The 27,139-nt window shown below is 42.4% G+C and overlaps 1 protein-coding gene across 2 annotated transcripts in view; it reads left to right on the top strand.

The window, feature by feature from the left end:
• Positions 1-6,997: 6,997 nt before the first annotated feature.
• Positions 6,998-27,139, top strand: part of RERE (arginine-glutamic acid dipeptide repeats) — a 422,789-nt gene continuing 402,647 nt past the window's right edge. For both annotated transcript variants that reach the window (XM_066374961.1, XM_066374958.1), the window contains exon 1: positions 6,998-7,427. The gene's annotated coding sequence lies outside the window, so the exon portion shown is untranslated. The remainder of the gene's footprint in view (positions 7,428-27,139) is intronic.

Raw genomic sequence — 27,139 nt, 5'->3', positions numbered from 1 at the left:
CTCTAGAAAACCACACCTTTCCTCCAAGGCAAACCTAAGTAATTTAGCAAAAGATGTGGAGGAAGTGTTTATCTTGAAATGCAGCCTCCCCCAGGGTGGAATTTGCTGGCTCTTTGGCTCGCTTGGTTAACAGCGGACAGCTGTTTATAACTGGGACTGCGGAATAGCACGTCTCGGTGAGACTGCAGACAAAAGGAGGACTGCTAATGATCAAACTTGGAATTGGGCCAGGACAAGGAAAATCAGCATCTCCTCTCCTTAATTCTTGCACAAAGCCCTATGAGACTTTTCAATAACCACAAGTGGTCAGAAGTCAGATGTTGGATTTAGTTCTCATCCAAAAAACATTCTAGTGCCCTTGGACAGCATGCTGTGGCATTGACTGGCTACATGTGGCTCAGAGAAGAGTGTCACTCCACTGGATCTGATGTGGTTTAGTGGAGCAGAGTCTCCTTGGAATCTAGCTGGAAGTGTGTTGGTAAACAGACCCACTTCTGCTCTGGTGGAAAGAAAATTCACTGGAGTCTGGAATTGAATCAAGAACCTTAATTGCTAGCCATGAGTAGTCATGTCCAAGCAAAAGAAAAAGGTTTCTGTTTTTTTTTTGGGCGGGGGGGCGCGCCTTTTTTGTATGTGCTTGCATGAGTGACACAGCATCCTGCAATTAGCCCAATAATCATCCACTCTCCATTCCAAGTCAGTGCAGGAACTTTGAGAGAGACTAGCAGGGGTACTCACTGGGTGGAGAGGAAAGACCAGAGATGGAGCCATTCTGGTCTGCCACAGATTACAAAGGGAAGAGCGGCTGTGGGTAAATGCAAGGTGAGCAGTGAGCGCCTGCCACAGGACCCCCGTGGGAAGGGAGCAGCCAGCCCTCACTCTTGCTCAACCCGAACAAATGCAATGGCAGGTGGATAAAGCTCATTATTGGTTTGTACTTCTACTACAGAACCCTGGAAGGCCATTTCAAAGAAATTGCCTAGAAACAAGCTTCAATTAGTTATCAGGCTTGATAAAAAGCATCCCAGTTTCCTTAAGACATTTTAGAGGAAAATAATTTACTTGTTCTAAAGCTTGCATACTTCTGGTGAATTATGAAGACTAGTTACCAGCCATGTGTGCAAAAATTTTTTTAATTATACAATTATATATGCTTGATAATAAAGAGGAAAAAAAATCAAACAGTCGTCTGAAGTAAAAGTCAGTCTCCTGGTCCCACTTCACTCTCCAGTCCTCACCCAGTTGGCTCACTGAAAACATTCTCCTGGTGGCTATGTTTCTAGATACTTTTGAAGCATATACAAATTTGTCCTTTTATTTTTATTAGTTGATTAATTTACTTATTATTTTTTTAAGAGATAGGAGAGATAGTAAACAGACTCCCAAATGCACCCCGACTGGGATCCATCTGGCAACCCCAGCTTTGGCTGATGTTTGAGTTTTGAGCTATTTTCAGCACCTGAGGCTGACACCCTCCAGTGGAGCTATCCTCAGTGCCCCAGGCCATGCTGGAACCAATCAAGCCACTGGCTGTGGAAGAGGAAGAGGGCGAAATGAGGGAGATGGAGGGGGTGAGAAGTAGATGCTTGTTTCTCATGTGTGCCATAACCAGGGACTGAATCTGGGATGTCTGCACACCGGGCCAACACTCTATCCACTGAGCCATAGGCCAGGACCAAATTTTTCCTTTTTAAAAATACAAATAGAGCTTGACCTGTGGTGGGCAGTGGATAAAGCGTCAACCTGGAACACTGAGGTCGCCAGTGTAAGTCAAACCCTGGGCTTGCCCGGTCAAGGCACATATGGGAGTTGATGCTTCCTGCTCCTCCTCCCCTTCTCTCTCTCAATCTCTCTCTCTTTCTCTCTCTCTTCCCTCTCTAAAATAAATAAATAAAGTTAAAAAAAATACAAATAGAGCCCTGGCCGGATAGCTCAGTTGGTTAGAACAGTGGTCCCCAACCTTTTTTGGGCCATGGTTTAACGTCAGAAAATATTTTCCCAGACCGGCCTTTAGGGTGGGACAGATAAATGTATCACTTGACCGAGACAAGCATCAAGAGTGAGTCTTAGATGTAACAAAGGGAATCTGGTAATTTTTAAAAAATAAACATCGTTCAGATGTTTATTTATTTCATAAATAAAATGGAAATAATGTAAGTTATTTATTCATTCTCTGTGGACCGCTACCAAATTGGCCCACGGACCGGTACTGATCCATGGCCCGGGAGTTGGGGACCACTGGGTTAGAGCATTGTCTCGAAGTGCAGAGGTTGCCAGTTGGATCGCCTGTTTTAGGGCACATACAGGAACAGATCAATGTTCCTGTCTCTCTCTCCCTTTCTTCCTTTCTCTTTTTCTAAAATCAATAAAATAAACATTAAAAAATACAAATAGAATTATACTTTACATAATTGTTGTGTGGCTTGTTTTTTTCATTTAAATCTGAATCCTGGATGTTATTCCATACCAGTTCAAATTTACCTAATTCTTTTTGAACACTGCCAAGTATTGCATTGTTTGTACCATAATTTATTTAAACATTCTTCATTGATGGATGTTTGGTTTTTTGCAGGTTTTCACTATTATAAATAATGTTACAAGTTGTTTGAATATATATACATATATACACATATATATATATGTATACACACACACACACATGTATGCAAGAGTATTTGTAGAATGGCTTTCTGGAAGAATTGTTGGGCAAAAGGTTATGGATATTTAACGTTTTCATAGAAAGAGCAAGATTGTGTCCTAAAAACTAGTATGATTATATTTTCACCAACAATACATCAGAGTGCCTGTTTTCCTGCATCCCCATCAATACTGGATATTATGAAGTAAAAAAATGATGTTCTTATCTAAGAGATGATTTTAATTTTCACTTATTTCATGATGATTATATTGTGTTAAGGAAGTTGGCCCTTTATTTTAGGTGCTAAAAATGTTTTCCCTCAGTTTGCTTGTTTCTTGCATGGCTTTGGTATTGTTTATGCCTTACAGAGACGTAGAATATTTACGTAGTAAAATTATTGGTGTATTTCCTTTATGGCTTCTGGGTTTTCTGTCATTCTTAGAGAGAACTTCCTCAATCATGATTTTAAAAAGTTTTAGTATTCCTTTAATACTTTTATGGTTTCACTTACAAAATCATAAGCCCTGGCTGGATACCTCAGTTAGTTAGAGTGTCATCCTGATAAGCAAAGGTTACTGGTTCACTCCTTGGTCAGAGCACATACAGAAACAGATTGATATTTCTGTTTCTCTCTCCCTTCCTCTTTAAAATCAACAAATAAAAATTTATTTTAAAATATCATAAAATATCTGACATATATAAAAGATAACCATAACCTAGTCTGACCACGTGATGGCACAGTGGATAGAGCATCAGATTGGGACGCAGAGCACACAGGTTCAAAACCCTGAGGTTACCAGCTTGAGCATGAGCTCATCTGGCTTGAGCATGAGCTCACCAGCTTGAGCACTGGGTTGCTGGCTTGAGCGTGAGTCATGACCCCATGGTCATTGGCTTGAAGCCCAAGGTCGCTGGCTTGAGCAAGGGGTCATTTGTTTTGCTGTAGCCCCCGGTCAAGGCACATATGAGAAAGCAATCAACGAACAACTAAGGAGACTAAGGAGCCGCAACGAAAAATTGATGCTTCTCATCTCTCTCCCTTCCTGTCTGTCCCTCTCTGACTTTCTCTCTGTCTGTCACAAAGAAAAAAAAGAGAAAAAGAATAAGCCTAATCTATATGTAGATAATAGAGAACTATAATAAAATAAACACCAGTAAACTTTTTTTTTAATTTAAAAATTAAATTTAATGGGGTGACAAGGTTTCAGTTTTTACATTTAAACATATCCATCTGTAATTTGGGGGAGAGTTTAGGAACAATAGAAATCTAGTTTAAAAAATATTCTGCATTTCTTATATTTTCCTATATAGCTATCTGGTTCTCACTTTATTAAATAATCCCTCTTTCCTCTTGGCTTCTTTTAAATAATGGTATTACATTTCTAATGTGACCTCTGTATACAAAATAACATCACTTCTATCTGTAGTAAGATACATAAAATAACTAACAAAAGTCCTTCTTGATGTTTTCAGATTCAATAACCAAAGTCATCCCCATTTTCTAATGCTTGCTGAAAATAGAACACTTTTTCTAATTTCATAATTTCATCTGACCTCTTTCACCTTAAGCAAGTTATTTAACTTCACTAAGTCCAGTTTCTTGAGCTTTAAAATGGAAATGATAGCCACAACAACACTTCATGGGCTGTTGTCAGGACTAAGGGATGGACATGCTTGGCTTGGGGCTTGGGACTTAGAAACTTTCAATCAATGGTTTCATAGTTGTTCTTATTACGGTTTTTTTGTTTTGTTTTTGAGATACGACAGACAGACAGACAAGAAGGGAGATAAATGAGAAGCATCAACTTGTAGCACTTTAGTTGTTCACTGATTGCCTCTCATATGGCCGTGATGAGGGTGCTCCAGCTGAGCCAGTAACCCCTTCCTTAAGCCAGCGACCTTGGGCTCAAGTCATTTTGGGTTTGAGCCAGTAACCATGGGGTCATGTCTATGATCCCATGCTCAAGCACTCAAGTGGAGTTTTGAACCTGGGACCTCAGCGTCCCAGGTCAACGCTCTCTCCACTGTGTCACCACCTGGTCAAGTTTATTTTGCTGTATTGTTATTACCTTAACAGCTTCTTAGATCCTTGGAAGGAAGGCTCTATGTACTTTCTGGCTTTATGACTGGACCACAAGTCTTGTGTGGGATTGTCAAAGTTAAACAGGTCTAGTTTGCTAATTTTATGGCCTGGTACCATACCATTATGTTTTGTAGCTATGTGGAACTTTGAGATTTCTAAATCTATGTTGTTATACATAAATGAAAACGATGGCCACCTCTAAATCGACAGTAAATGTATAATAGTTTCCTGATCTTTAGAGTCCCTCTCTTTACTGCTGAATGACCATGCAGGATCCACAGGCATCATCCTGGAGGTGGTGTCCGTTTGTCCACCACAGGCTGAACCTTGATTAGAAATAGTGCTCCTGGCCCTGGCTGCATACACAAAGGTTGTGGGTTCCATCCCTGGTCAGGACATATACAAGAACAGATCGATGTTTCTGTTTCTCTCTCCCTTCCTCTCTCTCTAGAATCAATCAATAAATTTTTTTTTTTTTTAAAAAGAGAAAGTGCTCTTCTCAATATAGATTTTGATGGAAATTGAAGCCATCTAATACATTCTACCTCTAATTATTTCCAAACTGATGTCAAATAGTTCCATCCATATCTATAATAGAATGCCAAGAGCTGTTTATTGAATCTATTATGTTGTAAAATTCAGTTCTCACATTATTAGGTATACAAGGCAGTATTAACCAGTTTTCTCATTTCATAGTTGAAGGGATTGCAGTAGACAGATTTTTCTTGCTTAAAGTTATAGGGAGTATGGGGGAAGGTAGCAGTGGGCAAAAGGGGATAAACGGTGATGGAAGGAGACTTGACTTTAAGTGGTAAACACACAATACAATATATAGATGATGTATTATAGAATTGTACACTTGAAACCTATATAATTTTATTAACCAATATCACCCAATAAATTCAAATAAAAAAAAGTTACTCAGAAAAGTTACTGAGAAAGGTAATGGCAAAGCCCCATTTGTTTTTAGATCTCTTGGGTCACACAGAGTCCAATACTGTCTGCTAGTTAAATTATTCCTAAAATAAACTATTGGATGTGAAATGATAACCTGAATAAATATTCCAAAGGAAAAAGATGACCAGTTTATTTGCAATAGATGAGTGAATTATTTTGTGCTATGTTCTATCCCTTAATAATTTTATTATATACAGATCTGAACTCCCTCAGGAAAAGTGTATAAGGACACCAATAAGCATTTACAGTATATTAACAAACAAACAATAGATTGATGACTCACCTTGGATTCATGCCAGGGTCTGTGAAAGAAATCAATAAACATGATATGCATTTCAAAAACTGCTAATCATCATTAAAATTTCCAACCCCCTCAATTCTATAAATTATATTAAATAGAGGATGAGCATTTGGCCTGCCCCTCACTGCCCTAATAGCATGGTAGACCCTGTGATGGATCAGTTTTTGGGGAAATGTGACAGAATACTATGTTTCTCAAAGAAAAAAAGGTGATATTCGAATTTTCCTTTTTTGCATTTTTCCCTCTCAAACTTTCGGCATACAGTTGTGTACTCTGTCTGCTCTCTCTTTCTAAAATCCCCTCTGTCGGTGGTTCTAGTTTCTTTCTTCTTTGACGAGACTTTTCAGGCTTTTCTTATTCTTTTTCGAAAAAGCAGTGTGATCCGCTAATTTCATTTTCCTTTCTTAATCTTTTGCCAGAGACTTATTTTGAACACACGTTGCTGCTCATCAGAATTTCGCAAGTCCTTTTTAGAAAGGTAAGAACCCACCCACTCCGTGTCCCCCCGACCCAGGGATATGAATCCGCGTCTTAAGTGGCGGGTAAGGCTGACTGTGACCCTGGGAATAACAGGAGCCGCTGGACTCGGGCGCATCCTGCCCTCAGAACCTGCCCGCTGCCGCGCAGCCCTAGCCCGGCCCGGCCAGCACAAAGACGAGCCCTGCAGGGAGCCCAGCTCTCCACCGGGCCGCCTCCCGAAGCGCGCGCTGGAGGCCGGACTGCGCTTGTCCGAAGCTGGCTGCTCCCCACCTTCTCTCCTGCTCGTTTTATTAGAAAAAGAGGGGAGGAAAAAAAAATTAAAAAAAAAAAAAAAAAAGGGAGACAGAGAAGTCCCGCCCCTCTCCCCACCCTCTGCCCCGCATTGGCCCCATCTCTGCGCGCGTCACGCTGGGGTACACCAATGGCAAGGCGCGATACTGCGAGGTGGGCTGGGCCCGAGCGCGGAGTGGGCGGTGGATCGGTGCAGCCACCCCGTCGCGGCTCGGCCTTCATCGCTGAGGCGCCGCTGCTCCCCGCAGACGCTCGCGAGCCGCCCCCGGCGCTGCCAGCCTCGCCTTCCTCCCGCACACCCGAGACGCCTGTCCGGCTCGGGTCTCGCCCCGCCTCCGCCTCCCTCCGCTCGCCTCCCACCCTGTCTTTGCTTTATTTTCTCTCCTGCTTGAGGAAAAAAAAAAAGACCCCACCGTCCTCCTCAGGGAGCCCCGTCGCCCTCCGAAAAAGCAAACCAGACATGACCCGGGGCTCCCGCGCCTGAAGGGCCGGCCGAGCGAGGAGCGGGGAGCCTGGTGGAGACCGCGCGGAAGGGCACGGGAGGGAAGCCCCTGCAGCCCCGCCTCTGCACCCGCGGCTGGCGGCCCCCAGCCCCGCGGGCCTCCTGCCGCGTCCCCCCACTTTCCTGGGAGCCGGCCGAACACACCTCCATTGATGGTGTAGCGCATCCGGGGAAGGTAAGTCCCCCGGCTCGTCTGCGCGTGGCGTCCGCTTGCTGTGGTGGCCCCTGGTCCCAGGCGCGGGGCACTGGGCACAGGGTATCGGCGCGGGGTGTGGGGGGCACCAGGCGCGGGTGGGGGCACCGGGCACGGGTGGGAGCACTGGGCACAGGGCACCGGGTGGGCACGGGGGCACCGGACACGGGGCGTGAGGCGGGCGCGGGGCACCGGGCGGGGAGCGGGGGCACAGGGCACCGGGCGGGGGGCGGGGGCACAGGGCACCGGGCGGGCGCGGGGGCCGGCGTGCGGCCCCCGGTCCGGGCGAGTCCAGGTGGCGGAGGCCAGAGCGCACATCCCGGAATAAAAGGACGAGGGACTTCTCCGGCAGCTCCCGGCCGGGTCCCCACTGTCCCGCTGGCCGGCTGACCCCCCCCTGCGTTCTTTGCTGATTATTCTTGCTCTTGTTTGACTTGTCTGTGCAGAAACTACTTCATGTGACGCGATTATTGGCTGAACCGGGGGGAGGAAAGGCAGACAAGGGGGCTGGAACGGCCCATTTCTGGAATGTTTTGTGGATTTGGGGAGTCTTGGAGGGGGACGAGGACTTTTCTTAAAAGTATCATTTCATGGTAGGGGGAAGACTCCCTCTTTGTGTTCTCCAGCCTCCTTCCCTGCTGGATGTGAGGAATGAATTCTGAAATCCAAATCGCTCGCATCAGAATAGGGTTCTCATTGACCTGTTTTATTTATATACAGAGTTCTATCGGAAAGACAGGGGCTTCTGTTTTTAAGTTTTAATTTCTTAAGGTTTTTTGGAGAGAAGAGAAGGAGTTTCACATGGATGGTGTGTGTGTGTGTGTCAGTGTTGGGAGGGGGAAGTATTGCAGGTTTCCTTTGAAACTGGTTGAGAAGTTGTTGAAAGGAAAACAAAATGATTCATTGTTGGATTGTCGTTTTCCTTTGCCTCCTTTCCAAGGTTTGCTTACAATTTTTCTGGATTACAGACTTAAGACATTGATTTAAGCAAAATATGTCCTTGAGAGACTGGGTGCCTTAAATGTTTCAGTATGTGCTGCTATTTTAAGGTACATTTAGAAAGTATAGTTTTGTATGAATCCTGGAGATAGCTTTCTCCAAAGCGATTAAAAAAAAAAAACACCACGAAACATCAAATGGGCAGCTGAAAGAAGCACTTGATGAATTATGAAAGGAACATTTTAATGTCACACAAATCAGTGCATCCTATGCTTTGATTTGAACCAGTGTTGATCATTGCTTTCCATGTAGAGAGAGAGATCTTTTTGTCTGGTGTACACGGGATTCTTTAGTCTCAGGCAGTGGGGGGAGGGGAGAGAGGATGGATCTATACAATAATAATCATCTTTGGGTAGCTGTTTCCTTCCATGGCTTTGCTTGCTGAGTGAATTCCACCGTAAATTATAAACCAGTTTTGATTTTGATGGCCTATAGGCTGGATGGAAAGGGGGCTTCCAGCTCACCCTGTTGTTGAGGTCGAAGGGAAAAGAGGCAGAAGCAAACACACACACGTACACACACACACACAATACCAGGCTGAGGGCTCATTGTTCTTCCATACACACATTCATTCTCTCTCCCCCATATTTGGAACTAGGTTTACACGGACAAACACAGCTCTTTTTGGGAGAGAGGAGAGAAGATGGGGGAAGGGGTAGGTGCATTTCTTTTTCAGCTTTCTCTTGTCTCCTGTCTGGCCTTTATTATTATTTTTTGTAACCTTGTAAGAGGCAGAAGAGTGCATTTGAAAGTAAAGGACACTCAAAAACATACTCAGACTCTTCTCCACCTTCGTGTCTTCTTCCCTTTGCAACCCCGTTTTCTGCCGCTCTTCCTTTTTTATGTACGTGGAAGAGGAAATCCCTCTTTATACGTTGGGCCTGACAGCCAGCTTTCCCTTTCCTCATTGCCCCTGACTTTGTTGGGAACAGTGATTTGTTCAGTTTACTCTTCCTGTAGTGGATGTGACCAGGGTTGTTTTTTCTAGGTAGAAATAGATTGTTTTCAGTTCAGGTTATTAAGATTGTATTTGAGGTTACTGTTTAGCCAAGTGTGTGTGTGTGTCTGATGGTTTTAGAGGTTTGCTAGCTGTTGCGCTGTCATTTTTTGTTTTATAAATAGGGGTTATAGGACAAGATCTGGTGTTCTGCTTTGAGGCATAGGGTAGAGGCTTCTATGAACAGGACGGGCTGAGAGAGTCCACATGGGGTGAACGCAGCTCTGGGCCAAGGATGGAGGTTGGTGTGTATAGGGGTGGGTTGTACAATAGCACCTTCTACTGGTTAATTGCTTTGAAGGCTCCAGATGAAGAGGGTGGGGGAGGGGATTAATGGCTGAGACCTAATGATTTTCTTTTGAACATACTTGTGCTTTTCTGCGAATGCCACTTCCCTGAGCTGTTAATACAGGTGCCCTTTGACAGGCATGGTTGCATGGAGGCTTTTTACGTTATTGGCTGTGTCTTGACATTAATTTGTTCTATTATCAGAAGTATTTACACATTCCGACTTCTAAGGACTCGTTTAAACTGATATTCTTCTGTCTTTTATAAGAAATTCAGTTTGTTTTGAAATATTAAACAAAATGGGGTTTATGTGTGCTTTTGATGTGGGAAACTGTATCTGTTAGTTTTTAAAAAGTTTTCAATATCATTAATAAAAAGTCAAACAGACCTACCCAATAGAAAGGAAAATATCTGGTTCCTGGCACGGTGTGTGTGTGTGTGTGTGTGTGTGTGTGTAGGGGAAGCAGGTAGAGGTGGAGGGGTGGGAAGGAGCTCACTAAAATCAGCAATTCTGCCTGTGTAATAGTGTTGCATTACAGTAATGTTTTTGATAGTCATGTAAACATAAATACAGTTGTCTGTTAGAATGACTTACTCTGTGGATTAGATTTAAAAAAATAGAGGTGAATGTGAAACAAGTGTGGACATAGATAACACAGGCCAAATTCCTGCTCAGAGGCTTCTAAACTAGGGATTGGGAACCTATGGCTCGCGAGCCAGATGTGGCTCTTTTGATGACTGCATCTGGCTCGCAGACAAATCTTTAGTAAAAAAATAACGTTAAAAACATGAAACATTCTCATGTATTACAATCCATTCATTTCCTACCGCTCATGGTTGCGGGGGGCTGGAGCCAATCACAGCTGTCCTTTGGGACAACACCAAATTTTTATGGGATAATGCATAATATACATGGGTCGTTGTATGGCTCTCACAGAATTACATTTTAAAATATGTGGCATTTAAGGCTCTCTCAGCTAAAAAGGTTTCCAACCCCTGTTCTAAACCAAGGTGTAGTTTCAGAGATAATCTGCTTGATAAATGCCTCAAAGGGTTTTTATTATCATACATCTTATCCCACCTCAATTGTTTTAATGTAATAAACTCTTAGAGAGGTTTGTAGTGGCAAGGGGGACTCAGTATGGAATAAATATCTTCTGTTTCAGACTGGCTACTCATAGGAATGGGATTTCTGATTCACTTTGCTTTCAAAACTTACAGAGCAAATCTCTAAAGCGGTATATCTTTTACAGTGAAATATGAACAGTTCAAATGTATTATTTATTTAGTGGGAATAGAGTCAGGTAGTTTTAATCCAATGTTGTTTCCACCAGTTTTTTTGTTTCAAGGTAACTAGAGTAAATAGAACTACTTCACAACAAAAAGGTAATCCTCCTGATCAAGAAATATATGCACCAGTATTTTTTCAACTTTGGCTTACTAGTCAGACAAAAAGTTTTTAACCACTGCCAGGTCTTGCAATAATTGTATGTAATATTGGACAGAAATATGCTAGGTGCTGTAAAAACACCCCCCCCCCAAGACTATATGACCTGTGTGCCTTTTTAAAAATCAGTGTATGTTGAATATTATGGATTTAGTAAGCACCCATTACTTTTAAAATTATTTTTGAATCTTTCTAACATCTTTTTAAAAATCTCAGTTATCAAAAAAACTTTTAAGTAGTAAAATGAGTTGTACATATAAATTTCTTTTGGGAACTGTATGCTTTTCTACTAACTGCTTTTGGCAGCTTCTCTTGCAGTTGATTTAAAGGTTAAGATAGCAGAAAATTAAGATGTTTAAGTGAGTCATTAGTGTAACATAGCTGTGAACTTCATTACACATACTGGCACACCTGAAACAATGCACTATTGTCTTACATAATCAGTTCTGGGTTATCATAGGGGTTTTCAACAACCAGGAATTTCTCTTGAATCTTATTTAACTGATTGTTAATTATTAGTCTCTTGGTAAATATTCCGAATTTATAGCTTTGCTTGTCTTATTTAAATGTGATTTTGGTGAGCTTTTGGGCTTGTGCTTGGTCTCATCCAATAGAATTCTAGTGTTTCTTAATGAGGAAGAATGAGCGTTTATGTGGTAGAAAATTGTTAAGATTGCTTAAGCCATTTTAATGGATATTTGATCACAAATAACTCAAAAATTCTCAAATCTTAACATATTTACTAGCTTGGAGTTTTGGTTGGAATTGTGGTTTGTATAACTAACTCGGTGTGCCAAGCAAATGTCAGATATAACACATCTGTATATTAGGTAACTAGGTTAGATAGGATGGCTCATATAATAACTTTTTTTGTAAAGTGAACTATATGTGCCAGTGTAAAATTATTGTTTTCATTTGGTAAAATTTGCCAGTATGTCATCAACCGTAATAAATATATTTCACTGAAAGTTTTACTTACGTGGTTAAATTACAAAATGATAGGGCCTTTAATTCAAGTAGTACCTTGGTATTTGAGGAATTCTCACAGCCTATTAGTCTTGGACTTCTGCATCAGAAGTTAAAGCCACGGGTCAGGCCCTAAATTTAAACTAGTTATACTTGTGCTTTGTAAGGGTTTTGATTAGGCTTCTTTGGTTGCAAGAACAGAAGTCTCCCAAGTCATCTCAGATGTTGGGGAAAAGTGGGACAGAAATGTAAAATTTGAGAGGCCTCAGAAAAACAAGAACCCCGGCTCAGCTGGGCCTTGTAGATGTTGGAATACTGTTAGGGGTCCCGCCCAGCTTTAGTGTGCCGATTACCTTACTGCTTTCTTAGCAGGAAGACTTTGTTGAGCCGTACCCTAGTGCCAGTGCTGTGTATGGTTGTCCAGCCTGTGTTTGGCATAAGGACACCACTCTAAAAGGGACAGTATTTACATTGTGGGCCTGGACTAACCTGAAAGAGAGCTTGTGAGCAGGCATGGCCATGTGGCATCTAGAGTCCTGGAGCAGCAGCAGAGAGCCATTCCTGCACAAACCCATTCCAGTATAGAGCCACCTGCACACTCAGCAGAGCGTGCACACACATTCATGGACACCTGTGCATGTCTGCCAGGCTCCCAGAGGTCTGACTCCTGACCCTGTTATTTCTTCTGGGGGTGGGGGTGGAGGGGAGTGGTGGTGGCAGTTAACACTGTGTGAGGTGTATATAATTCAGGGGGAGTGTGAGCAGGTGAGAATATGGGCATGTGCCTGCATGTATGAATTTAGAGAAGCTGACTGGGGAGGCTCTGGAAACTTCTTTCTGGGCAGAACCTGACTTGGGAGTTGTATCCACTTGTGAGTTTGATTTTTAATGGGACACGTAGAGTCTGGCCACTGACTTAAAAGATGTTTTATTTATGGAAACATTTGAGTAAATTTAAACAGGATGCTTCTTATTAAGCCCAGAACCTTTGTTCCCCCGACCCCCTCATTCCTCTTTACCTCCCCCCCTTCTCTTAATTTAATGAGAGGAGGGGAGGCAGAGATAGTCTCCAGCATGCACCCCAACCTGGATCCACCTGGCATGCCCACTAGGGGGCGATGCTCTGTTCATCTCGGATTTGTTGCTCCATTGCTCAGCAACAGAGTCCTTTATTTTAGTGCCGAGGTGATGGCCACAGAGCCATCCTCAGCTCCTGAGGCCAGCTTGCTTGAACCAATTGAGCCATGGCTGCAAGAGGAGGAGAGGGGGAAAGGAGGGGAGGAAAGAAAGGGAAGATGGGGAGATGTGGAAAAGCAGATGGTCTCTTCTCCTGTGTGCCCTGACTGGGAATCAACTCCAGACATCCCTATGCCATTTTTGGATATCTGTATCAACTTTATAGGGACTGGCAAGAATGTTTTAACAAATACAAACAAAAAGAAGTACTTAACTGCAGCTCATTGAGGTAAGCCTTACAGGCATATAAAGATGAAGAGAAAGCTTTCTAGAAATTACTTTCTATACTGGTCATCCTTATACACATAATTGCTAGAAGATAAAAGTAAGTGTTTTAGAGACACACAATGCCATGGGGTTGTATTAGTTATGCAACACAGTAAACATTTATTATCTTGTGTTTCTGTGGTCAATTGTTTGGGAGCAGCTTTGCTGAATGCAAGTTCTGGCTCAGAGGTGTTTCTCTTTTTAATTGCTTTTAGAGAAAGGGAAGAAGTGGGGGAGAGAGAGAGAAAGAAACTTCAATTTGTTTTTTCGCTAATTTATGGATTCATTGGTTGATTCTTGTATGTACCCTGACTGGGCATTGAACTCATAGCCCTGGTGTATTGAGATGATGCTCTGACCAACTGACCTAGGCGGTGTGGTCTCGGGTCTCCTTAAGATTACAGTCAAGATGTCTGCGGGGACTGCAGTCATCTGAAGGCTATGCTTCCAGATGGCTGGCTCACTCACTTGGCTGTGGACAGAATGCCTCTGCAGGAATCCTCAGTTGCTTGTCACATGGACCTCTCCATATGATTATTTGAGTGACCTCATGATGAGGCACTTAGCTTTCCCTAAGACAAGTGATGTATGTGTGTGAGAGAGAGGAACCTTTTATGACTTAGTCTCAGAAGTGATATTCTATCACTTTACCTTATTCTGTTAGTTAGAATTAAGTCACTAGGTCCAGCCTACATGTGTAAAGGGAAGGGAATTAAGATTTACCTCTTAAAGAAGTATCAAATAATTTGTAGATTTATTTTTTAAAACCACTACAAGGGTGCAAAGGAGAGAGGGAGAGGGATAGGGTTAAAAAAGTGTTTTTCCACCCTGGCCAGTTGGCTGAGCGATAGAGCATCGGCCTGGCGTGTGGAAGTCCCAGGTTTGATTCCCGGCCAAGGCACACAGGAGAAGTGCCTATCTGGTTCTCCACCCTTCCCCCTCTCCTTTCTATCTCTCTCTTCCCCTCCCACAGCCAAGGCTCCATTGGAACAAAGTTGGCCCAGGCGCTGAGGATGGCTCCATGGCCTCCACTTCAGGCACTAGAATGGCTCCAGTTGCAACGGAGCAACAGCCCAGATGGGCAGAGCATCGCCTCCTAGTGGGCATGCTGGGTGGATCCCAGTCAGGCGCATGCGGGAGTCTCTCTACCTCTGCTTCTCATGTCAGAAAGAAGAAAAAAAAAAGTTTTTCCCTTTCAGTAGTCATCTTCAGGCAATGCTTTGCTTCAGTTAGAGGGTAGTTTCTGGTTTCTAGAGGAGAGTAAACACGACCAAATCTGACATTCATCTTTTCCCACTATCCCTTTGAGTAGTGAGTTTTTTGTTAAACCTTTGAGGACATATATCAACGTTTGTACTACTCAAAGGGCTATTGTTGAGATAGCATTTATTTCCTACTTTATTCCTGTTTTTACATCAGGTCTACTCTATTTTAATTAATACTGTGCTTAGGACATAGTACCTTAACATTTTTTTAGTTTGGCTATTCTTATACCTTTGGCTATTCTTAAGTACCTTTTCCTTGGTTCTTTAACCTTTTCACTCATTTTTTCACTTTCTATCTTACATAAATGTTTGTTACTTGCATTTTATCTTAGTATTAATCTTATTATTTCTTTTGGGGATGAGATGGAGACACAGAGAGGGACAGACAGACAGGGAGGGAGAGAGATGAGAAGCATCAATTCTTCATTGCGGCACCTTAGTTGTTCATTGACTGCTTTCTCATATGTGCCTTGATGGGGGTGGGGGGCTGCAGCAGAGCGAGTGACCCCTTGCTCAAGCCAGCGACCTTTGGGCTCAAGCCAGCGACTGTGGGGTCATGTCTATGATCCCACACTCAAACCAGCGGCCCCACGCTTAAGTAGGCGACCTCGGGGTTTTGAACCTGAGTTCTTTGCATCCCAGTCTGATGCTCTATCCACTGTGCCACCGCCTCGTCAGGCCTAATCTTATTCTTTCCATTAGATTTTAAACCCCTTGAAGGCAGAAAGTTTTCCTTGACTACATTGTGTAATGAACATGCAGAATGTGTGCTTACATGCAGAATTAGATGTGTTCTGAAAGACTCAGAATTTAAGATGCCATAAGAAGTAAGATGCACTGTTATTTTGTGTACAATAAGAATGAAAAAATATGCTGCCAGTTAAACTGTGTAAAACTGTCCCACTTCCAGTGTTATACAAAGGTAAAACATTGTGTATCTTAGAATCATTGAAATATGTTCATCTATTTAGGCCTTCCTTCTTTTCACAACTGTATATGACCTGAAAAGCATGTCTGAAGATAGATCTTAAAGCAGTTTATTTTCTTTCATAGGGACAATGTTATAGGTGGTGTTCTTGCCTAAAGATTTTGCATGAAAATCTAAGCTGTGATCAATGTACAATAAAAACAGAGATGCTGCCCTAAATCTATAGTTATTATGGTTAAATTATGTTCTAGTTTCCATAGAGTAGGTATAACTATTATATTTTTTATTTGAAATAGGTTTCACATATGCATTGTGCTAAAATATTTTACCCTAATGCGCCATCAGTTTGATCTAAAATGTGTTAATTTTATTTTTTAATGTTTTATTTTTTAATTACAGTGGACATACAATATTAATTTTAAATGTACAACCTGGTGATTACACATTTATATAATTTACAAAGTGATAACCCCAATAAATCTAGTACCCATCTGACAACATATTAACTTTATTTTGAATATTGGTGTCCCTCCTGATTCTGTTGATTAACTTCTCCTTTGGCATTATCTTGCAGAGTGACCTCATTTCATCTAATGCTTTTTTAAAAAAAATATTTATTTATTTATTTATTTATTTACAGAGACAGAGAGTAAGTCAGAGAGAGGGATAGACAGGGACAGACAGACAGGAACAGAGAGAGATGAGAAGCATCAATCATTAGTTTTTCATTGCGCGTTGCAACACCTTAGTTGTTCATTGATTGCTTTCTCATATGTGCCTTGACCGCGGGCCTTCAGCAGACCGAGTAACCCCTTGCTGGAGCCAGCGACCTTGGGTTCAAGCTGGTGGGCTTTTCCTCAAAGGAGATGAGCCCGCACTTAAGCTGGTGACCTCGGGGTCTCGAACCTGGGTCCTCTGCATTCCAGTCCAACACTCTATCCACTGTGCCACCGCCTGGTCAGGCTTATCTAATGCTTTTAACCTGCAAGTTTATAAATATAGCCTTTTATCCTGTGATCCAAATCTATTTTGCCCTCTGCCTCCTTTAATATGTTTTGGGTACTAAGCCTCAAAATTTATCAATTTCCATTTGTCTACTCTTAACCTTTCTACTATGGTAGCAGAGTAGTTAAGAGCTCTAGCCCCACCTGACTGGTGGCGGCACAGTGGATGGAGTGTTGACCTGGAACACTGGTCGTTCGCGGCTTGAGCATGGGATCATCAACATGATCCTAAGGTCCCTGGCTTGAGCCCAAGGTTGCTGGCTTGAGCAAGGGGTCACTGGCTCTGCTGGAATTCCCTGGTCAAGGCATGTATGAGAGGCAATCAATGAAAACTAAAGTGAAACAACTATAAGTTGATGCCTCTCATCTTCATTCTTCCTCTCTCTCCCTTTTTTTCTCTCTCTCTCTCCCTTCCCCCCTCTCTCTCTCTCTCTCTCTCTCTCTCTCTCTCTCTCTCTCCTTTTCTCTCTTAAAAAACAAAAACAAAACCCAAAAAGGAGCTCAAGTCTCAATCCCCAGCTTGCTACTTGTTAACTGACTTTAGGCAAGTTACTTGCCTTTCTTTGTCTTAGTTTCTTCATCTGTAAAATTGGGATAATAATAGTATTTATCTCATAGGTTTGTTGTGAAGACCAAAGTAATCAATATGTATAAAGTGCTTAAAATGTCTTTGGTATATAGTACAGTCTGTATTAGCCTCTATTTATTATTATTACGGTTATCCAGAGATCTAACTTTCCACCATGTTCCCTTTCTTTGTTGTCTTTAACACTCAACAACCAGGGTATATATATACATAGGAGCAATGGGTCAACTCTAGAGAGTTTGTGTAAATTCTCTTTAAATTACCAATTGTGAGATCTTTACTATTCCTAGACTATAGGACAGGGGTCCCCAAATTACGGCCTGCGGGCTGCATGTGGCCCCCTGAGGCCCTTTATCTGGCCCCCACTGCACTTCCGGAAGGGGCACCTCTTTCATTGGTGGTCATTGGTGAGCATGGCTTCGCTTATGGATAGTACAACTTCCGGTGACACAGGATGCACGTGTCACGGCTCCAGAAGCACGTCATATTACTCGTTATGGCTAGCAGTGACAAATATGGAACCGGACATTGACCATCTCATTAGCCAAAAGCAGGCCCATAGTTCCCATTGAAATACTGGTCAGTTTGTTGATTTAAATTTGCTTGTTCTTTATTTTAAATATTGTATTTGGTCCCGTTTTGTTTTTTTACTTTAAAATAAGATATGTGCAGTGTTCATAAGGATTTGTTCATAGTTTCTTTTATAGTCCAGCCCTCCAACGGTCTGAGGGACAGTGAACTGGCCCCCTGTGTGAAAAGTTTGGGGACCCCTGCTATAGGAAATACTGCAAAATAGTACATGATTAAATATCGTGAATGGCACAGACCATGGAGTAATGGTGAGTTTTGGGATGTTGATAAATTATCAGCATATCATAGCTTTGCTGTTCCTCTTATGTTACTGAAGGATATATATAATATATAATATACATATAATATGTAATATATAATATATAATATATATATAACATATATAAAAAATGGCAGGTGGGAGATTTAAAGTATTATTTTATTATTAACTGGGCTCTTGGTTACAATACCAGTGTAGAGCTATCTAGTAAACCGCTTAGAGTATATTGCTTAAGCTTAGGACCTACACATAGGGTTTTACTTTCTCTTAAATCTTACTAATTTTTTTTTAAAATCTTACTAATTTGATACAATAGTCTTTTAGAGTGTGTCTGAGAGAAATGAACAAGAGCAAGATAACAGACCTTCACATATATATGTAACTTTTAATCTGCACTTATTCTTCAAATTTACAAAGAAGATCCAATCAATCTCAATCAGATTAATAGTCCTTCTTAGAGTTCTTTTTTAAAAATATATTTTTGCCTGACCTGTGGTGGTGCAGTGGATAGAGCGTCGACCTGGAAATGCTGAGGTCACCGGTTCAAAACCCTGGACTTGCCTGGTCAAGGCACATATGGGAGTTGATGCTTCCAGCTCCTCCCCCCTGTCTCTCTCTCCTCTCTCTCTCTCTCTCTCTCTCTCCTCTCTAAAATGAATAAATAAAATAAAAATTAAAAAAAAAAGAAAAAAAATATATTTTTAAAACTTTATTCATTTTAGAGAGAAGAGAGAGAGAGCAGGAAGGTGGGGAGGAGCAGGCAGCATTAACTCCCATATGTGCCTTCACAGGCCAGCCCAGGGTTTCGAACCGGTGACTTCAGCGTTCCTGGTTGACGCTTTATCTAAACACTGTGCCACCACAGGTTGGGCGAGAAGTTCTAATGATGGTTGAGTATGGTGAGAAAGAAAGAGAGCTATACCATCTTATTGGTATAGCTTTGGCTCTCTAGTAGCTTGTTTTAATGGTGTATGAGGAATAACTAAAAACATTTGGCCATCTGTCAACCAGCCCTACAGCCTGACTTTATTTATGACAGTTCTAGGACTTGCAGGATGAGGGGTCAGGGAGGGACTTGCAAAGTATTTTTCAAATTACAGAATCTTTGAAGTGAAATTAAGAATATCCTGTGATAAATAAGATTTGCTATTTGACCTGACCAGGCGGTGGTGCAGTGGATGCAGTGTCAGACTGGGATGCAGAGGACCCAGGTTCAAAATCCGGAGATCACTGGCTTGAGCGCGGGCTCATCGGGTTTGAGCACAGGCTCACCAGCTTGCGCCCAAGGTCACTGGCTTGAGCAAGGGGTTACTTGGTCTGCTATAGCCCCCCAGTCAAGGCACATATGAGAAAGCAATCAATGAACAACTAAAGTGCCTCAGGGAAGAATTGATGCTTCTCATCTCTCTCCTTTCCTGTCTGTCCCTATCTGTCCCTCTCTCTGTTTCTCTGTCTCTGTCACAAAAAAAGAAAGAAAAAGAAAAGATTTGCCATTTGAAAAAATGGCCTACCATTAATAATAGCTGCTGTGGCATTTTGGTTACATGCTGATTCTCGTTTTGGTAATGGGAGTGTAATCTTTGAGAAATATGATTATGTTAGCAGAACAAAGCTGAGGCCCAATCATACTGAGTCTGAAACAAGTGTATGATGGCAGAATGGGGAGAATGAACTTGGAGGCTAGAAAAGAGGCATCTGGACTGCTGCGTTCAGACTCTGCAACCTCCGGTTCATTGCTGTTTTGTTAACTCCAGAAGGGCAGAGACCATGTCTGCTTTGGTCACTGCAGTGTTCCTTGTACGTATCTAGCATCTGAGGAATGCTTTCTGGTAAATTCTTGATGGAAGAAGGGAAGAATCAGTATTTCAGGGCATTTGGCAATTTGTGCCATAAAATCCCAATGGATAATGTAGTATTTGACACAGCAACTCACCCTTCAGTATCATTTATAAGAATAGCATACTACTACAGTGAGCTTAGTATTCACTATAGAATTTTCACTTTTTAAAATAAATCTAATGATGGCTTCAGATTTTTATTGCTAGGTGACTTTTCTAACAAGATGAACTGACTGCCTTCTGATTGGAACATTCTGATTTTTGTATAATCTGACCTGTATATTTTCTATTTGCATGTGATTTCTTATTGTAGGAATAATTAACAGAAATTTCCTAAGTTTTTGTACACTAAATATGATTAAAGACCTCTTAGAAACATTTAATTCTTATCGTTTAGAAATTAGGAAAGTATGCAGACGTCTTGTTGCTATTAATATTTTGAGAAATACTTTTATTAACATTAGTTTTATTAATAGTCCTTAAGAAATCTAGCTTTACAAAACATATATGTTCTTCTCTAATATTTTATTTGTAATGGCTTAGCATCTTTTTCATAGCTTAGTGAGAATTTGGTCTTTATGGAACCCTTCAGCAGTTTTTACACTATTAAAAAACTTTAATAACTTGGGTCATAGGATGCTTTAAAGACTCAATAATTTTCCTGATAATGAACAGTTCCTTTTCACAGCTCAGGATAATTTCTGTAAGTCATAAGACACAGTTTATTTATCCATCTGTTGGTCGTTAAATTTAATTTGCCCCAGCGCCCACCCTGGCTGGTCAGCTCAGTCGGTTAGAGCATCATCCTGAAACAACAAGGTTGAGGGCTTGATCCCTGGTTAGGGCACGTACAGGAACAGATCGATGTTCCTGTCTCTCTCTCAACCTTCCTCCCTCTCAAAAATTAATAAATAATTTTAAAAACACCTTAAATGAAAATAAATTGACTGTAGTGATTGCCTTTTCAGGAGGCATACCATAGCAGGGCACTGGGGTGGAGGATGGAGATTGAAGGATCCTTACCCTTCACTCTCCTACTGTTTGTCAAATAGAAATATTACCTAATTAAAATAAATGCATAAGAAAAGCCCATGCTTTTTATTTTTAGATTCTTGCCATTCTTTTTTTTTTAATATATAAGCTTTAGTGAAACATCAGTTTAATTTATGTTTAAATGGAGCATACAAAACAACCAAGACCCTTTTTTCACTAATAGGACTGAGAGATGTCCCCAGTTGAGTGTTAGGCAGACCAAAGTGCCTCAAGAGATGATGATGCCATATTGGCTAAGAAAGCGAATTAGCTCAGTCTGGGGCATTAAGGAAGATTTGGTGCAGGAGGAGGTGTTTAACCTGTGTTTTGAAGGATTGGCAGGATTGGGCATGTGGTAAGTAGCTAAGAGGATTTCAGGCAGGAAACTGGAGCAAGGTTGGAAAGCATGGGAAATAGTAAGTACAGAACTTTTGTTGCTTCTGTGATGAGGATTATTAAATTGTGTTCCAATTTCCTTTTTTTTTTTTTTTTTCCAAAAAAAATTCTTTTAAAATGTTCTGTAGCCTGACCTGTGGTGGCGCAGTGGATAAAGCGTCGACCTGGAAATGCTGAGGTCGCCGATTCGAAACCCTGGGCTTGCCTGGTCAAGGCACATATGGGAGTTGATGCTTCTAGCTCCTCCCCCCTTCTCTCTCTCTCTATCTCTCTCTCCCTCTCTCACTCCTCTCTAAAAATGAATAAATAAAAAAAAAAAAAATGTTCTGTAGTAGAAGCAGGCAGACATAGTACTTTCAACCTAGGTAATTTATATTTGAAGCTGTTGCTGGTAGCTGTTCAACCAACTTGTGAGAGCATTTTGAAGAGGAGTCCTTTAGGCTGATATCTCAAAGGAGGAAGACTAATTTGACTGGAACCATAGAGCACTAAAAAGAGAGGTAGGATGTAGCATGGGGAGATTTGACACCAAGATGTGAGTTTGAGAGCCTGATACATTCAAATTAAATTATAGTTATAAAATTAATATATCCTCAAAATCACATGCATACATCTAAAAAGAGTAACACCCACACCCCAATATTTTTCCAGACTTGTGTGTGTGTGTGTGTATGTGTGTATGTGTGACAAGTAGAGAGAGAGAGAGAGGGACAGACAGGAAGGAGAGAGATGAGAAGCATCAAGTCTTTGTTGCGTCACCTTAGTTGTTTATTGATTGCTTTCTCTCTCTCTTTTTTTTTTTTTTTTTTTTGTACTTTTCTGAAGCTGGAAACGGGGAGAGACAGTCAGACAGACTCCCGCATGCGCCCAACCGGGATCCACCCAGCACGCCCACCAGGGGCGACGCTCTGCCCACCAGGGGGCGATGCTCTGCCCCTCCGGGGCATCGCTCTGCCACGACCAGAGCCACTCTAGCGCCTGGGGCAGAGGCCAAGGAGCCATCCCCAGCGCCTGGGCCATCTTTGCTCCAATGGAGCCTTGGCTGCAGGAGGGGAAGAGAGAGACAGAGAGGAAGGAGGGGGTGGGGGTGGAGAAGCAAATGGGTGCTTCTCCTATGTGCCCTGGCCGGGAATCGAACCCGGGTCCCCCGCACGCCAGGCCGACGCTCTACCACTGAGCCAACCGGCCAGGGCTTATTGATTGCTTTCTCACAGACTTTTTCTTGTCATTTATAAGCACGTATGTAACACACTATGCATGTTATCTTGAATTTTGCTTTTTACCTAATATTTCAAGCCTATAGTTTTCTTTTTTTTTTTTTTTCATTTTTTTTCTGAAGCTAGAAACAGGGAGAGACAGTCAGACAGACTCCCGCACGCGCCCGACCGGTATCCACCCGGCATGCCCACCATGGGGCGACACTCTGCCCACCAGGGGGCGATGCTCTGCCCATCCTGGGCGTCGCCATGTTGCGACCAGAGCCACTCTAGCGCCTGAGGCAGAGGCCACAGAGCCATCCCCAGCGCCTGGGCCATCTTTGCTCCAGTGGAGCCTTGGCTGCGGGAGGGGAAGAGAGAGACAGAGAGGAAAGCACGGCGGAGGTGTGGAGAAGCAAATGGGCGCTTCTCCTGTGTGCCCTGGCCGGGAATCGAACCCGGGTCCTCTGCACGCTAGGCCGACGCTCTACCGCTGAGCCAACCGGCCAGGGCCTTTTTTTTTTTTTTAAGTGAGAAAAAGAGAGATAGAGAGACAGACTCTGCATGTGCTATGACCAGGATCTACCTGGTAACCCCTGTCTGGGGCTGATGCTTGGATCAACGGAGCTATCCTCAGTGCCCAGGCTACTCTTGAACCAGTTGAGCCACTGGCTGTGAGACGGGAAAAGAGAGAGAAGGGGGAGAGAGAGGGAAAGAGAAGCAGATGTTCGCTTCCCATGTGTGCCCTGAACAGGGATCGAACCTGGGACATCCACATGCTGAGCCTACTTTCTATCCTCTGAGCCAACTACCCAGGGCATGAACCCATATTTTTCAAACCAATAGCTGTAGTTATGCCTCAGGACTTTGTTTCTCTATTTATTTATTTTTATTTTTTTATGCCAGTGAGAGAGAGAGGGACAGATAGGGACAGACAGACAGGAAACAGGAGAGATGAGAAGTGTCATTTCTTTTTTTTTTTTTTTTTTTTTTTTTTTTATTTTTTCCATTTTTCTGAAGCTGGAAACGGGGAGAGACAGTCAGACAGACTCCCGCATGCGCCCGACCGGGATCCACCCGGCACGCCCACCATGGGGCGACGCTCTGCCCACCAGGGGGCGATGCTCTGCCCATCCTGGGCGTCGCCATATTGCGACCAGAGCCACTCTAGCGCCTGGGGCAGAGGCCACAGAGCCATCCCCAGCGCCCGGGCCATCTTTGCTCCAATGGAGCCTTGGCTGCGGGAGGGGAAGAGAGAGACAGAGAGGAAAGTGCGGCGGAGGGGTGGAGAAGCAAATGGGCGCTTCTCCTGTGTGCCCTGGCCGGGAATCGAACCCGGGTCCTCCGCACGCTAGGCCGACGCTCTACCGCTGAGCCAACCGGCCAGGGCCGAGAAGTGTCATTTCTTTGTTGTGGCTCCTTAGTTGTTCATTGATTCTCATGTCTGCCTTGACTGGGAGGCTACAGCAGAGGGAGTGACCCCTTGCTCAAGCCAGCAACCTTGGGCTCAAACCAATGACCTTGGGCTTAAGCCAGTGACCTTTGGGCTCAAGTCAGCAACCACAGGGTCATGTCTATGATCCCACGCTCAAGCCAGTGATCCTGGGGTTTCAAACCTGGGTCCTCTGTGTCCCAGTCTGACGCTTGATCCACTGCACCACCGTCAGGTCAGGCTGTTTGTTTATTTTTTAAAATATTTTATTTATTGATTTTACAGAGAGAGGAGAGAGCGATGAGGAACAAGAAGTATCAACTCTTAGTTGTTTCACTTCAGTTGTTCATTGATTGCTTGTTGTATGTGCCTTGACTGGGCAAGCCCAGGGTTTCAAACCAGCTACCTCAGCATTCCAGGTCAACGCTCTATCTACTGTGCCACCACAGGCCATTATTTTTTTTTAACAACTGCATAGTGGGACATTGTGTGGATGTATATACTTTAATTTCCTGTTGATGGACCCTTAAATTGGTTCTGATTCTTTTTGAAAAAATTCTTTGAATTTGTACAATTGTATATAGGTGTATGTGTCCAATAAATTCTTTAAAGTGGAATTGCTGAATCAATAGGTATGTGTATTTTTAATTTTGAAAGCTGTCAATAACTTGCCCTTCAAGATGTGCCAGTATACAAAGAGTATTTTAGGGTTTAGATTATTCCATGTCTCTTTATCAAATCTGGATATTATAAAAGTTCTTAATCTTTGCTAACCTGAGAAATGAAGAGCATACAATATCTTAATTTGTATTTCTTCAATCAGGAGTGAAGTTGATGTTCTTTTCATATATCAGAATTTTTTTTGGGGGGATGGAGACAGAGGGAGGGACAAAGAGGGACAGATAGGGACAGACAAACAGGAAGGGAAAGAGATGAGAAGCATCAGCTCCTCGTTGTGGCACCTTAGTTGTTCATTGATTGCTTCTCATATGTGCCTTGACTGGGGTTGGGGGGGCTACAGCAGAGGGAGTGACCCCTTGCTCAAGCCAGCGACCTTGGGCTTCAAGCCGGCGACCTTTGGGCTCAAGCCAGTGACCATGGGGTCATGTCTGTGATCCCATGCTCAAGCCGGATGAGCCTGCGCTCAAGCTGGATACTCAGGGTTTTGAACCTGGGTCCTTTGTGTCCCAGTCTAATGCTCTATCCACTGTGCCACTGCCTGGTCAGGCCAGAATTTTTTTTTTTTTAATGAGAGGAGAGTGGATAGACAGATTCCCTCATGCGTCCCGACCTGGGATCCATCTGGTAACCCCTGTCTGAGGCTGATGCTTGAATCAACTGAGCTACTACCCTCAGTACCTGGGGCAGATGCTTGAACCAGTTGAGCTACTGGCTACAAGAGGGGAAGAGAGAGAAAAGGGGGAGAAGGAGAGGAAGAGGAGCAGATGGTTGCCTCTCATGTGTGCCCTGATTGGGAGTCGAATCCAGGACATCTGTTCGCTGAGCCCCAGTGCTCTACCCACTGAGCTGACTGGCCAGGGCCATATATCAGAATTTAAAAATACACATTTTGTGATGTATCAGTAATATAGGCAGATGGTTTATATATTATATATAGTACTTTCTAAGTACAATTTATTTTTAATAATAATAGCTTCATTGAGATATAGCACTATAATATTTAGCCTTTGAAGGTACATAATTTGTGAGGTTTGGTCATTTAAAAAATTGAGTGCTAACCATTGCTTTATTTTTTGTAGTAAATAACTATCAAGCTGAACTTTTGGTCCTCTCTTTCCAAGCTTGTTAAGATACGAAATGGGAAATGCAACTCTTCCTGTTTTTCACTCTGTAACCCTCTTACCAGTCATAGTCCAGCTAGCTGGGTTCTGAAATGGAATTATGCATGACAACTGCTTTGGAATCTCAGTGCTTTGGTACTGTTGGGGAGTGATTTCTTTTAAATAACCTGTAGTTGAAACGGATTTTCAACTGCTAGAGGTGATAAAAACTTTTCAACTTTTTCTGAAAAATTTTAATTACGAAACTGGAAGTGATAAAGGCTTCTGAGGTAAAAAGATTTTAAAAATATGATGTGTTTAATATGAGTTTTTTTTAATGGGTTATTAAACTCCTTTGTTAGTTACTCTGGTTATTTTTATTTCAGAGATTTCTTAGTATCTTCTAGTATGTGTATGTTTGTAAGATGATTGCATTGCTTCATTTTACAAACCATAATGATCAGGTCTGTGGGTGTTTCTGTTACAACTCACACAGATATATTGGTTTGGAGAAAAGCTTTTACTGGTAATTCATTAGACTGAGTTTTTCAGTGGACTCTTGCAGTTCTCTAGTATTGGATCCCATCTAATAGAGTCCTCAGTAGCTTCTGGCCAGGGACTTTTACTGGCTAAGTCTGGGACCCTCACCGGTATGGTTGTTCTACTTGGGAGAAGATTTTGGTAGAGGCTCTTTGATGGTTTTGCCTTTGGTAGAACCAAATGTTTTATTCTTTTCTTTTGATTTTTGTAAATTAATACTTTTAACATTTAGTTTTCTGTTTTTCTTAGTAAAATACCCTTAAAATTTTGATTCTCTGTTTCTTAACCCCTTTATCTTCATTATTTCATCTTTTTATGCTGCTTTTGTTTGGAAATTTATTTTTTAGAAGATTTTATTTATTGAATTTACCGGGGGCGGGGGGGTAGCAAGAAGTATCAATTCATAATTGCTTCACTTGAGTTGTTCATTGATTGCTTGTCGTATGTGCCTTGACCAGGCGAAGCCCAGGGTTTCTAACTGGCAACCTCAGCATTCTAGGCTGATGCTTTATCCACTGCACCACCACAGGTCAGGCTATGTATTAAAAATTTTATTTTTTTATTTTTAGGAGGGGGGGGGAGAGAGAGAGAGAGAAACATAGATTTGTTGTTCCTCTCACCCATGTATTTATTGGTTGAATCTTAT

Source organism: Saccopteryx leptura, chromosome 3, assembly GCF_036850995.1.
Source record: "Saccopteryx leptura isolate mSacLep1 chromosome 3, mSacLep1_pri_phased_curated, whole genome shotgun sequence".
Lineage (NCBI taxonomy): Eukaryota > Metazoa > Chordata > Mammalia > Chiroptera > Emballonuridae > Saccopteryx > Saccopteryx leptura.
Note: the sequence above shows the minus strand (reverse complement) of the source record. Positions and strands in the feature narration are given on the sequence as shown.